The sequence below is a fragment of the Ranitomeya imitator genome, chromosome 8, assembly GCF_032444005.1.
Source record: "Ranitomeya imitator isolate aRanImi1 chromosome 8, aRanImi1.pri, whole genome shotgun sequence".
NCBI lineage: Eukaryota > Metazoa > Chordata > Amphibia > Anura > Dendrobatidae > Ranitomeya > Ranitomeya imitator.
In genome coordinates, this window is record NC_091289.1 from 154,250,391 (window position 1) to 154,265,621 (window position 15,231).

Sequence of the window (15,231 nt, forward strand, 5' to 3'; positions counted from 1 at the left end):
ATAAACTGCTCCTGCGCTGGTCTACTTGTTCGGGGTTATACGCAGTCGATCGGCATGAACAAATCTTCTATCATCAGATGTGAAATGAGAGACATATTAACCCTTCCTCACCTTCCCTCTTCTGTCTAGAGCAGGGTCATTGCTCCGCTGCTCACGGAATAAATCAGGACTGGTAGAATAACACGGAGCCGAGGGCATTAACACTTCAGAATTTGGGAGATGTGCGAGACCATAAGAAGAAAATGGAGGATAAGAAAGAAAAATAAACACTTTCTATTCACTTGATCATGGACAGCAAACTATTGGGGAAGCAAATTTAAAGACACCCAAGAGTTCAGTGAGCTCTGGTCTTAGGGGTGGTCTTAGGTGTGCCAAACAAGGCAGCTGTCTAAGGTACCTGTTTCGTTACGGCCCCAAGAGCTACTAACGCTGGGCAACCTGAGAGTGTGCCATGAAAATCCTCCTTACCTGGACTCTTAGGAACATCATCATTTATCTCTTCACCTGCCAAGACCACAAGGGACTTTACTATTATGGTACTAAAAGTATTTGTTGCAGACATGTTAATTTCCCACCATTCCAGCTCTGGTGTCCTACCGGTCCGTCCTGCTGTAATGAGTCCCACAACTACAACCATGACTGCTAAGTAGAGATGGTGTGAATCAGATCTGGTCCAGCAGCCACCGGACGAGTGCTCTAGAAACTACCTCCTACCTGCCATTATCTACAGGGCAGGAGGAACTGGAGACAGAGCTCTAGAAACTACCTCCTACCTGCCAGTATCTACAGGGCAGGAGGAACTGGAAACAGAGCTCTAGAAACTACCTCCTACCTGCCATTATCTACAGAGCAGGAGGAACTGGAAACAGAGCTCTAGAAACTACCTCCTACCTGCCAGTATCTACAGGGCAGGAGGAACTGGAGACAGAGCTCTAGAAACTACCTCCTACCTGCCTGTATCTACAGGGCAGGAGGAACTGGAAACAGAGCTCTAGAAACTACCTCCTACCTGCCATTATCTACAGAGCAGGAGGAACCGGAGACAGAGCTCTAGAAACTACCTCCTACCTGCCATTATCTACAGGGGAGGATGAACTGGAGACAGAGCTCTAGAAACTACCTCCTACCTGCCATTATCTACAGAGCAGGAGGAACTGGAGACAGAGCTCTAGAAACTACCTCCTACCTGCCATTATCTACAGGGGAGGATGAACTGGAGACAGAGCTCTAGAAACTACCTCCTACCTGCCATTATCTACAGGGCAGGAGGAACTGGAGACAGAGCTCTAGAAACTACCTCCTACCTGCCAGTAGCTACAGGGCAGGAGCAGGAGGAACTGGAGACAGACACAGGAATTCTGCTGCAAGTTCTCCTGAAACAACAGTTACTATTCTCCATAGAGCTACATGAGCACCAACCGTCATCTATTCACTGAAGACAGATTTTACCCGTGAATTGAGTACTTTGAGAGTCTGCAGCCAGGGTCGTCCATCTGGCTAATCGTTACTCGGACGCGTCCGCTCTTCGCCAGTCGTTACACTGGCTACCCATTCATTACAGGATACAATTCAAAGTACTTGTTCTCACCCACAAAGCTCTCCACAGTGCGGCACCCCCTTACATCTCCTCCCTCATTTCTGTCTATCAGCCTAACAGACCACTGCGCTCTGCAAATGACTTTCGATTAACCTCTGCACTAATCCGTACCTCCCACTCCCGACTCCAAGACTTCTCCCGTGCTGTGCCAATCCTCTGGAATGCTCTACCACAAGATATTAGGACCATCCATAATTTGCATAGTTTTAGGCGCTCGCTCAAAACACATTTGTTCAGAGCGGCCTATCACGTTCACTAATCAAAGTCATTTTATGTTTGTGTGTGTGTGTAGCCCATTCACTATCCCCATCTATTCCCCAACTCCTGAAGATGGCTGGACCATCATTGTAAATACATCATTGTAAATACACACCTGTACTTTGCATCTCCCCCACCTCATTGTAGATTGTAAGCTCTCACGAGCAGGGTCGTCTTATTTTGCTTTAATTATTGTATGGTTAACGTTGTTACTTATGACTTTTGTGTTTGAAACTGTTAAACTGTAAAGCGCTGCGGAATATGTTGGCGCTATATAAATAAAGATTATTATTATTATTATTATTATTATTATTATTGAGAGTGAATGATCAGTCCAGGAGTAGAAAGAAACTGATCTCTCTAATAAGATAGCTTACAAAGTTTCCTATCTTCACATGTACCATAAAAATAAAAATTATGGCTACTCCGTAAAACCTCCTAATAAAAGGTGCTCACCAGTCATTAAACTAAGATCATAGGAGCTGAAAGATGAAACCGAGAAGCTTTGGGCTATAAAGACTCAAATGACTCAAGCAGCTCAACCTGATCTTGAGAATTGCTCAAGTTTTCCATTATTTTAAAGTTTATCATAGAGAGAATATTGGGCAGGACGTATATAACCCTAAAGAACAAATATATGGAGGCTACCATAGCTATAAAAACAAGTCCTCAAGGTCTCGCCCGGGGAATCTCTCTCCCCAATGAATCCTTAGCCATGACCTTGACCCGCCAAGAACAAGCTCACAAAAATAAATTGCAAAAAACAAGAGAGACCGCAAAGAAAAGAGAAAAGTAAAGCGCTTGAATACAACATTCGGAAAGTATGTGTCAGAGACCGCAAGGCTCGGAAATGGTCAATCCTTGGGAATCCGATCATTGGAAACGAATTGTTAAGACTTACATACAATGGAAAGTCATCCTAGAGAAAACCTGCCGCATTGGCACCGATATCTCATGAACACTGGGCTCGGAGCGGTGGGGTAATATGGAGAGGTCCTGCTCTTAATTATAGCGGCATTTATAAGATACACAAGACATGTTAGTTAAATCCACTTCTCCTCCAGTGGAGCCACATCTCTTCCAGCATGCCGGGTCTACACCAGAGGCTGAGGGTTGTAGTCACAGACGTGTTAGGATTCAGCATCTGGTATCATTCTCGGTAATGTGGCCGCTATGGTGAATTTCTCATGCCTAGACGTGGATTAAAGTCGGGACATGTCTGTCTTAAAGCAAAAGAGTCTTGATGAACAAGAGGGGATGACACAGCCACCAGGTCAGGATCAATGCTGGGCTCTATGGAGAGATTTAACACTTTGTCAGCCACAAACAAAAGAAGTCTGGGAAGATACATTGGCCGCCTTTATGTCAGACCCCTTGGGGGTCAGAAGGAGCTATTTTCACACACACTTTTCAGATGCAGTTTTTTTTGTCTCCATCAGACTACAAAAAAAGCCTCAGGTTTACGAGCCACAATGTAACCCTTCGTGCTAAAGAACTTAACAATGAAAGTGACATTTTCTTCAGGTTCCCAAGTTTTCAGCCCACTCACAAAATAGCAATAATAATAAAATCCCAAATTGCTGTGAACAAAGGAAATTCTTCATGTGGGAAGCATGGTGAAATTAATTAAACCACATTAACCAATTTAAAGAGACGTCATTGAAGTATAAAAATGTTATCTAGTAGCCCGCAGTCCATATAAACGGATTTAGCGCAGATTTCCAAGTATGGTGCATCTGTATCGTAGGTTTGTATCCGACTTGTTCAATACCTATAAGCATGTATCCGACTACAGACTATGGGATTATGTGGCAAAAAATCAGGTAAAATGGCGATAACATACAAAACGCTATGCAGATTTTACAATTATGTTCGAATCCAGGACGCTGGATCGGTAAGGCTACAAAGCTGACCACCTTATGGCCTTGTAAGGTATGTACATAAGTCTTTTCTAGGTGGGTCTTCTCCAAAACCCACCTGAAAAAATATGCTTAAAGAGAATCTGTCAGTGGGATCAACTATCGTAAGCAGTCTATATTTCCATGTAAGTCAAAGAAAATTGAATAAAGTGACACCTTGATATCTGCGATTCGATGAGAAATCCATCAATATGCAAATGAGCTGTTAAGATCTATGGGACGGACACAGATCTCCTTAAGAATCTGCCTCCAGAGCTTATTTGATATGAAAGGGGCTGTTATGACCTGGTGGTTAGGAGCACCCGACCTGATAGTTACACTCATACAGGACGAGCTCTGGGATGTGGGAGCTCTGCTGACCGCAAGCCCTAATCCTATCGCACACACTAAAAATAGCCGTGGAGCGCTCCTGACGCTCCCTAGGCGCCTCGTCACAGCCTCAGAGCTAGCTAGCCCTAGAGATAGAAAATAATGCCTACCTTGCCTCAGAGAAATTCCCCAAAGGAATAGGCAGCCCCCCAACATATAATGACTGTGAGTAAAGATGAAAGTCACAAACGCAGAAATGAAATAGGTTTCAGCAAAGGGAGGCCAGACTTACTAAATGGACAGAGGATAGGAAAGGAATCTTTGCGGTCAGCACAAAAACCTACAAAAGACCACGCAGAGTGTGCAAAAAGACCTCCGCACCGACTCACGGTGCGGGGGGGGGGGGCCACTCTGCATCCCAGAGCTTCCAGCTAGCAAGACAAAATCAGGATAACCAGCTGGACAAAGAAACAATGAGCAAAAATAACAATAAGGAACTTAGCTTCTGCAGGAGAAGACAGGTCACCAGGCAGATCCCGGAGCGAACTGAACCAATGCTAAAACATTGACAGCTGGCATGGAGTAACGATCTGAGTGGAGTTAAATAGAGAAGCCAACCAAAGGATAAACCACGTCACCTGTGTAAGGAACCTCAGAAGCAGCAGCTTCACTCATAGCCACCAGAGGGAGCCCATAGACAGAACTCGCCGAAGTGCCATTCACGACCACAGGAGGGAGTTCGACAACAGAATTCACAACAGTACCCCCCTTTTGAGGAGGGGTCACCGAACCCTCACGAGAGCCCCCAGGCCGATCAGGATGAGCCAAATGAAAAGCACGAACAAGATCGGCAGCATGAACATCAGAGGCAAAAACCCAGGAATTATCTTCTTGACCATAACCCTTCCACTTGACCAGGTACTGGAGTTTCCGTCTCGAAACACGAGAATTCAAAATCTTCTCCACCACATACTCCAACTCCCCCTCGACCAACACCGGGGCAGGAGGATCAACGGAGGGAACCATAGGCGCCACGTATCTCCGCAACAACGACCTATGGAACACATTATGGATGGCAAAAGAAGCTGGAAGGTCCAAACGAAATGACACAGGATTAAGAACCTCAGAAATCTTATATGGTCCAATGAAACAAGGCTTAAATTTAGGAGAGGAAACCTTCATAGGAACGTGATGAGATGACAACCAAAACAAATCCCCAACACGAAGTCGGGGACCAACACAACGCCGGTGGTTAGCGAAACGTTGAGCCTTCTCCTGGGACAATGTCAAATTGTCCACCACATGAGTCCAAATCTGCTGCAACCTGTCCACCACCGCATCCACGCCAGGACAGTCCGAAGGCTCAACCTGCCCTGAAGAGAAACGAGGATGGAAACCAGAATTGCAGAAAAAAGGAGAAACTAAAGTAGCCGAGCTGGCCCGATTATTAAGGGCGAACTCAGCCAAAGGCAAGGACACCCAATCATCCTGATCAGCAGAAACAAAGCATCTCAGATATGTCTCCAAAGTCTGATTAGTTCGTTCGGTTTGGCCATTAGTCTGAGGATGGAAAGCCGAAGAAAAAGACAAATCAATGCCCATCTTAGCGCAAAAGGACCGCCAAAACCTCGAAACAAACTGGGAACCTCTGTCCGAGACGATGTTCTCCGGAATGCCATGCAAACGAACCACATGCTGGAAAAACAATGGCACCAAATCAGAGCAGGAAGGCAGTTTAGATAAGGGTACCAAATGGACCGTCTTAGAGAAGCGATCACAAACCACCCAAATGACCGACATCTTTTGAGAAACAGGGAGATCAGAAATAAAATCCATGGAAATATGCGTCCAGGGCCTCTTCGGAATCGGCAAGGGCAAAAGCAACCCACTGGCACGAGAACAGCAGGGCTTAGCCCGAGCACAAATCCCACAGGACTGCACAAAAGAACGCACATCCCGTGACAAAGAAGGCCACCAAAAAGATCTAGCCACCAAATCTCTGGTACCAAAGATTCCAGGATGACCAGCCAATACTGAACAATGAATCTCCGAGATAACTCTACCAGTCCATCTATCAGGGACAAACAGTTTCTCCGTAGGACAACGGTCAGGTCTATCAGCCTGAAACTTTTGCAGCACACGCCGCAAATCAGGGGAAATGGCAGACAAAATTACCCCTTCTTTAAGAATACCCGCCGGCTCCGGAACACCCGGAGAGTCAGGCACAAAACTCCTTGACAGGGCATCTGCCTTCACATTCTTAGATCCCGGAAGGTCTGAAACCACAAAATCAAAACGGGAGAAAAAGAGCGACCATCGAGCCTGTCTAGGATTCAACCGTTTGGCAGACTCGAGATAAGTCAAATTCTTGTGATCCGTCAAGACCACCACGCGATGTTTAGCTCCTTCAAGCCAATGTCGCCACTCCTCGAATGCCCACTTCATGGCCAGCTGTACTGTTATGACCTGGTGGTTAGGAGCACCCGACCTGATAGTTAAACTCATACAGGACGAGCTCTGGGATGTGGGAGCTCTGCTGACCGCAAGCCCTAATCCTATCGCACACACTAAAAATAGCCGTGGAGCGCTCCTGACGCTCCCTAGGCGCCTCGTCACAGCCTCCGAGCTAGCTAGCCCTAGAGATAGAAAATAAAGCCTACCTTGCCTCAGAGAAATTCCCCAAAGGTAAAGGAAGCCCCCCACATATAATGACTGTGAGTAAAGATGAAAGTCACAAACGCAGAAATGAAATAGGTTTCAGCAAAGGGAGGCCAGACTTACTAAATAGACAGAGGATAGGAAAGGAATCTTTGCGGTCAGCACAAAAACCTACAAAAGACCACGCAGAGTGTGCAAAAAGACCTCCGCACCGACTCACGGTGCGGGGGGGGGGGGGGGGGGGCACTCTGCATTCCAGAGCTTCCAGCTAGCAAGACAAAATCAGGATAACCAGCTGGACAAAGAAACAATGAGCAAAAATAACAATAAGGAACTTAGCTTCTGCAGGAGAAGACAGGTCACCAGGCAGATCCAGGAGCGAACTGAACCAATGCTAAAACATTGACAGCTGGCATGGAGTAACGATCTGAGTGGAGTTAAATAGAGAAGCCAACCAAAGGATAAACCACAACACCTGTGTAAGGAACCTCAGAAGCAGCAGCTTCACTCATAGCCACCAGAGGGAGCCCATAGACAGAACTCGCCGAAGTACCATTCACGACCACATGAGGGAGTTCGACAACAGAATTCACAACAAGGGGCGTTACCAGTGTGAGACGTGTAGATCAGGAAAGCAGACTGTCAGTCATTACATGTCTCAAACTGGTAACGCCTCTTTTCATATAAAATAAGGTCTGGAGGCAGATCATCAGGGAGATCTATGTCTGTCTCCCTGTTTTTCTTAATATGTAAATGAGCTGTTAAGATCTATGGGCTGGACATGGATCTACCCGAGAATCTGCCTCCAGAGCTTATTTGATATGAAAGGGGCGTTACCATTGAGATGTAGATCAGGAGAGAGGATTATCAGTCATTAAACGTCTCACAATGGTAACGCCTCTTTCATATCAAATAAGCTCTGGAGGCAGATTCTCGGGGAGATCTATGTCCAGCCCATAGATCTTAACAGCTTATTTACATATTAAGAAAAACATGGATTTCTCTGGAATAAGAAACTTTATTCTATGACCTGTATGCCAATATAGACGGCTTGGGAAGGTTAGTCCTACTGACAGATTACTTTAAAAAAAAATGCCAAGATCAAATGAACATATTCATTTCTATGTAAAAAAACTAAACAAAAAAACCTGCTGTGCACATGCTCAGTCTTTTGGAGCTTCTTTTAACTAATTCAGGATGCAAAGCAGTGAAAAGACGCGATCTGACCATTCTTCAGGCGGCTTCCATTAGAAAGTCACTCACTATTGTACACAGAATGTAAAACAAAATGCTGCGAAAAATGATACAAAAAGACACTAAAAAAGAACATTCAGGGAAATAGCGCCAAGCAACTTCCTCTTGCAAAGTTTAGGCGTGCACACTGGCATCCAAGATGAGTTTGAGAACAAGCTCTAAAAAGGTTTTTTTATTTTCTTTTTAAGCAGAGCCCATTGACCATGGTTAATAAACAATGGAGTGTGAAGAATAAAGCACATTTCATTTCTTATGATTATTATTCATTACATAAGGCAACAAGAAACTCCATATAATTTGGCATAGTAAAGTCTTCGCACGCGCTCCTGTTAGGTGGTCACACATGAGCCGTGCACAGGGTAACCATTATTTGTGACAGTAAGTGTGGCATCAGATCAGAGGGGCGACCACAGAGTTTTCGGAAGTGACTTTCTATGTGGACTTTGCAATTCATTCATTTCAAACATCAAATCCCGTCTCCCAGTTGTGACCAGGAATCTGCATTTGGCGCTGTCGGCTCGCAGCCCCACAAGTGTCGCACATTACCCCCCAATCATCAAACACTGCGGGCTTGGCATGTATATACAGCTGGAACAGTTGCCATTTTTTACAGGGGCTGCTGGTAGGGACAGTTTTCTTTGGGTGGGTGGGATCATTCACATACTAGATCTTGTTATTTCAGGGTTTGGGTGAGGCGGCATTCTGTGCCAGTGTAGATAGCCAGAAATTCCAAACTTTCCCAAAAAGTGCAGGAAGTCTAGTAAACAAGCCCGCGGTGCCCTAAAGTCAACCCCAGAGGAAGTTTACATCCAGCAAAAATGGTCTTTGGAAATGATATTTGTCCTGATGGATAACTGCGACTCTAACAGATGCGACATGAATGAGTGAGACCAAATATGCAGCTGCTGCGAGTTGCTGGATCGGGATCTCATCTACAACGGACCATGGAAATCTCAACATTAATTACCAAGGAAGTGATGATTCACTTAAAGGAAACCCACTAAATAATTATCATTGCTGAAGAATCAAACTCTCACTTGATACAATAAGGGTATGTGCACACTTTGCGGATTTGGCTGCGGATCCACAGAAGTTTTCCATGCCTTGTACAGTTACATGTAGACCTATGGAAAACCAAATCCCCATTGCACATGCTGCGGAAAATTCCGGAAAAGCTGCGGTTTATTTTCCACAGCATGTCAATTCTTTGTGCGGATTCCACAGCGTTTTACACCTGTTCCATAATAGGAATCCGCAGGTGTAAAACGCACAAAATCCGTGGTGAATCCGCAGGGCGTTTTACTGGTGGATTCTGCAGAATCCGCGTGGAAAAATCGGCAATGGAATCCGCAACGTGTGCACATATTCTAAAAGTAGATGTAAAATAAATGCTCCAGTGATTAATGTGACATCATTAAAGAAGTTGTCCCATCTATAATATAACCCTGGGAGCGTCACTCTGTCCGAAGCCTTTATAGACTGCGCAAGCGCCGGCGCAGTCTGGGCCTCACAGAGTGACGCTCCCGGGAGATCGCGGTATGCGTAAGCACTGAACGCACACCGCGATCTCCACCGGAGAGTCAGGGACCGCCAGGAGGGTAAGTATGAGCTATATTAACCTGTCCCGTTCCACCGCTGCGCGTCGCCATCTTCCCGGTCCTCGGCCTGTGCCTTCAGTTCAGAGGGCGCGATGACGCGCTTAATGCGCGCCGGCGCCGCCCTCTGACTGACCAGTCACAGCTAGAGGACCGGGAAGATGGCGGCGCGCAGCGGTGGAACAGGGCCAGGTGAATATAGTAAGTGCTGGGGGGGCTGAACTAGCGGCGATACCGGCACCTGATCCCCACAGCGCGCCGGTGTCCCCGCCTGCTCAGGCCCCCCAGCACTCGGCGCCCAGCGACCATAGGTGAGTATGGTTTTTTTTTTTTTATATATATTGCAGCATACGGGGCATATACAATGGAGCATCTTATGGGGCCATAAACCATAATGGAGCATCTTATGGGGCCATAAACCATAATGGAGCAGTGTACGAGGCATATACTATGGAGCATCTTATGGGGCCATAAACCTTTATGGAGCAGCGTATGGGGCATATGGATGGGAGCAGCAAATTAAAGAACGGGGGCGCAGGATGGGAGCAGCACATGACAGGATGGGGACGCAGGATGGGAGCAGCACATGACAGGATGGGGACGCAGGATGGGAGCAGCACATGACAGGATGGGGGCGTAGGATGGGTGCAGCACATGTTAGAATGGAGGCGCAGGATGGGAGCAGCACATGACAGGATGGGGACGCAGGATGGGAGCAGCACATGTCAGAATGGGGACGCAGGATGGGAGCAGCACATGACAGAACGGGGGCGCAGGATGGGAGCAGCACATGTCAGAATGGGGGCGCAGGATGGGAGCGGCACATGACAGGATGGGGACGCAGGATGGGAGCAGCACATGACAGGATGGGGGCGCAGGATGGGAGCAGCACATGACAGGATGGGGGCGCAGGATGGGAGCAGCACTTGACAAGATTAGGGCGCAGGATGGAGCAGCACATGACAGGATGGAGACCATATACCAATATAAATGCTCGCCACCTGGGCGTAGAACGGGTTCAATAGCTAGTCATATATAATGCCGACATTCTACTATCCTTACTTAAATCTTAGCCTTATAAATCAGACTGGAAGAGAATTAGGAATACAAAATTAAATGTTATTTGTAAAACTGACATTTATTTATAATAATAATAATCTTTATTTTTATATAGCGCTAACATATTCCACAGCGCTTTACAGTTTGCACACATTATCATCGCTGTCCCCATTGGGGCTTACAATCTAAATTCCCTATCAGCATGTCATTTACAATCAAGGATAAAAGGATAAATGTAATAGGCATAAACTTTAGAGGGGACACGTAGCCGCCAATGTGCAGGGTTTGCAGTTATGCTTATACCTGAAAATCTGTGTTCTGTCAATTAATAAATATCTCCAGCCAAAAGAAAAAGTTACCTGTCCTCTATAAGACCCCAACTCTCCACCAAATATGGTGTCTGGAAGGAGAAGGATCAGGTAGTTTCATCTTTTGGGAGACGAGCCGCTGTCAGAGAAGTGAAGCTGAGCGTTCAGAGGAGACGTTTTCCTAACGGCGCGGACATATCATTCGTACCACCTGGGGCCCAAGAGGTAAGGGGCAACTTCTACCTCCAAAGCAGGTGAAATTGTGCATTTTGATGAGCTATTGGGCTACAAAGAGCCTTTATATTGTTCTTCCACAGGGGCCCTACTCTGTCTGTATCCGCCAGTGCGTACAGCCTACGTGATACAACGGAGCACTGTGAAATAGACCATCTACTATGAAGCCCAGCCAAAGATCTCATATGGTAGGTTTGGAGGCCTTATCTATTTTTTACATTTTTGGCTATCCAATCTTTGGGTATGTGCACACACTAATAGTCGTCGATGCAGCCACCAAGTTTTCCCAGGTGAAGCGGCTTCACCGTCGTTCTTGTGGAAGCTCCAGTGCCGACGTCTCTCTCTTCCCAGTAGAAACCATCTTAAGAACGAACATGTGACTTCTTTTAACCGCTTCATGATTTCCGAACCCTGATGTGGTTAAAAGTTGTGATATAAGATGGAACATATGCAGAAAAATTGGGATCACCACAATGAGTATATGGATATAAAAATCAACTTTATTTGGGAACAAAAACACAAAACATTAAAAACACTTAAAACCCATATCAGGTCCTAATGACAGAGACAAATACGCTCTCACAGATAAGAGCACATAGGTACATTCCCCATAAGCAGCAACACATACTGACACGGGAGAAGAAAGATAGTGTGTGTTCCTCCAAATAAAGTCCCCCGTAGCAAAAAGGATCTCACCTAGCCTCTCAGAAAGGATTTAACCTATAGTTAGAGTATATCACACACATGAAATCTGCATGGAATCTGCTGGGCTGTGTGAGTGCTAAGACCCACGCGTATCGACGCTAAGAAGCGTCTTCCTCAAGGTCAGCAATCTCTTTTTGCTACGGGGGACTTTATTTGGAGGAACACACACTATCTTTCTTCTCCCGTGTCAGTATGTGTTGCTGCTTATGGGGAATGTACCTATGTGCTCTTATCTGTGAGAGCGTATGTGTCTCTGTCATTAGGACCTGTTCATACTAGGATTTTTTGTATCATCTTTGAGTGCAATGAAGGATCTACCTATGCTTATGTATTCTGCTATCTAGTGGCTGTTTAGTGTTATGCTGTTTTTGATGGTATTGTACCTGATATTCATTTGGACCCATCACCCCAAGTTTTGATATGGGTTTTAAGTGTTTTTAATGTTTTGTGTTTTTGTTCCCAAATAAAGTTGATTTTTATATCCATATACTCATTGTGGTAATCCCAATTTTTCTGCATACATCTTTCTTTGTTGTGTCACATGTATATATGGTATGCAGTTGGTGATCCCCTTTGCCTATTATAATTGGATGGTGCCCGCTCAGCTAAGTACTGTTTACTATAAGATGGAACATATGCACAGCAAGCTTGTTTTGGTGTTTGCGGTTTACCATGTTCTATTTGTGGGCAGATTCTGTGCCCTCATATATATGCACAGCTATAGGGGTAGAGGTAGCAGTGGCCTCAAGATCTTGATGCATTAGGAAGCACCCGATGCTATCAATATAAATGGTGCACTGTAGGTGGGGAGCATTATTATAAATTTGACATTTGTTGCCCAGAAGCCAAGAAGTTATCCCTCTGATTTAGGCTTCATTCAACAGCTATTGGCCAAATAAACATTCAGCAAAAAACATGCCCCTTATAGTACGTCATCATTCTTTCAATGGGGAGAGGAGTAAAGCTACTGTTGGGCAGCTCTACTTGTGTCTCATCTCTCCGTAATTCAATGGAGCCAAGGAGAAAACCAACATCCTCTACTTGGGATCCATAAGAAAGATATATAGAAAGAAGCCTGGGACATAACTGGAGAGTAAAATTTGCCATACAACTATAGTTGGCTGTCAGCTGAACTCTAGTCCTCCAGACCCCCATCTCCTACATGAACGCTCTTCTTCACGGAGCGTGCACATATATGCAATATATAGAGGAGAGTAAGCCATTGCTGAACATCTCTGGTGGTGGCTTATCTCCTGTAAGAGAAAAGAATGGGGCATGTTGAAATCCAATACATCTGATTACTCCTTTTCCTGACATTTGCAACTGAGTATAGTTAGTACACCCCCATACACATTACATGCACGGCCGATCCCACCTTCAGCCAACATTACTCTTATATGTGGGGCAGCAACTCTCATTTCCTCCGGAAACACTGAAACAACAGTGCGCCGGAGGTGAGTATAGGTGTTATTACTTTCAAGGGGAAAACAAAAACATAGGGAGTAAGGCTTCTTTTACAGATATCGGGTTTTTTGCGGCCCGTTATTGCAAGCCTTTTTTGCAATTTTCACGGTCTGCCGCAATAACGGACCGCTAAAACTTGCGGATCGCCGTTTTTTGGGTTCCCAATATTATAGCAAAAGTATTGGGGAAAAAAAAAATGGCGGCCCGCAAAACCGGAAGTCACGGCGCATCACAAAAGCAACCTTCCATTGTTTTTGCGGCCCCATTGATTTACAATGGGGGCCGTGTCCGTAAGCCGTCAAAAAGATCGAGCAGGCTTGGTATTTTTTCATGGCCGTGGAATTATTGCGGCTTGTTTTTACGGCCCCATAGAAATCTATTGGGGCCGCAAAATCACGGCAAGTGTAAAAGAAGCCCAAGAAGAGGCTGTACAAGTAGTGGACTACCCCTTTCCTTTAAGACATTTTCAATAGACAAATGTTTTTATTGGCCTACTTGAGGCACTTACCCAGAATAGTTTGTGTTCACATTACTGGAAATACGCCGTAATTACTACTCTACTGTATATGAATGGTCTTGAGGGCAAACATTCCCGAATCGCAGCAGAGGGGCAGGGGCGACCACAGACTTACTCACTGGTTAGTTAGGTATTCCGGACCTGAAGTATGCTGGATTAAGAAAACCTAGATTTCCTTGTTCAAATATAGTCTACGATGGTTGAATAATTCCGAGATAACCAGTAAATAGTTTCTTTGCTGGAGCGGTATGTAACAAGCTGCTGTGAATTTCAACAGCCTGAAGGATAAGACTTTATCAACATATTTATATAGAAACCCCACATTCCACCTGCCTGGAACGTCGTGACTCAACCACCTCTCATACTTCTCGAAAATATGTAGCACATATTTATATCCAACGCTTGACATAGATTTGTTGATTGAACGATGAGTGTCTCCAAGAAAACATCTGTAGGGTTTGCATCTGCCTCGCTTCCGTCTCTGGTGGATTTTAGAACAAATTGGGTAATAGTGAGTGATGCCAGACTGACGGACTCAAGAGAACTTAGCGTGCTGGTGACCAGTATAGTGTTAGTCTAATTTTACATGCTAGTACAGGATATACAGGACTGTAATAACAAAATGTGAATTGTATTCAGTAGTGGACCACCAGCCATGAAGTATTGGCTATGGAGCACTCGTTCACTTGACAGCTATTCCTCCCAATACCACTGTACCCTTTTGTCCTTGGGGCACTGCTGGTGAAAAACATGGAGGCAAATGAGGAGATCTGCCTAGCGCTTCTTTCGCTCCGCACCGGTCTCCATTAGATGGAGCATCACAGCACCGATAGAAAGTTTCAATAGAAAACCTGGATGCCACACCAGTAGGGAGACAGTGTATCATACACGTGTACACTTGGCATTTGAAAGGATTTATTCAGGACTATTTTTTTTTTCATTTTTTACTATGTGACTAAAAACTTACAGACAGGTAGCTGCAGTCTACCTGTCTATTCTCCTCGGCGCCAACACAGAGTGGTCATTGATCGCTCCTGCCAGCGATTCAGCTGCTCCGCATCAACAGAGCAGCTCTTCCTCTTCCAAGCTGATCTGTCCACAGGGTGTGACACCTGGTGTCATGCTGATTAGCTGCAGCGAGTTGACTGTCAGGCAGTGGTGAGCAGGCTGTCGATCAGCATGACATCAGCAGTCACGCCCCATCAATAGAGCAGAACGGAAGACAAGCCGCAGCTCTATCAACACTACATCAGCAGCTGAATCGCCGGCAGGAGTGGTCTGTGACCGCTCTGTGCTGGCAGAGAATTTGCCATGCACAACAGGCAAGTGGGTAGCAACTACCTGCCTGCTAATT

General features: G+C 45.5%; 1 protein-coding gene across 1 annotated transcript in view; it reads right to left on the minus strand.

Moving 5' to 3' along the window:
* The window catches only part of BCAR3 (BCAR3 adaptor protein, NSP family member), a 115,022-nt gene that overhangs the window by 71,281 nt on the left and 28,510 nt on the right, over positions 1 to 15,231 (minus strand). The gene's annotated exons all lie outside the window — the stretch shown is intronic.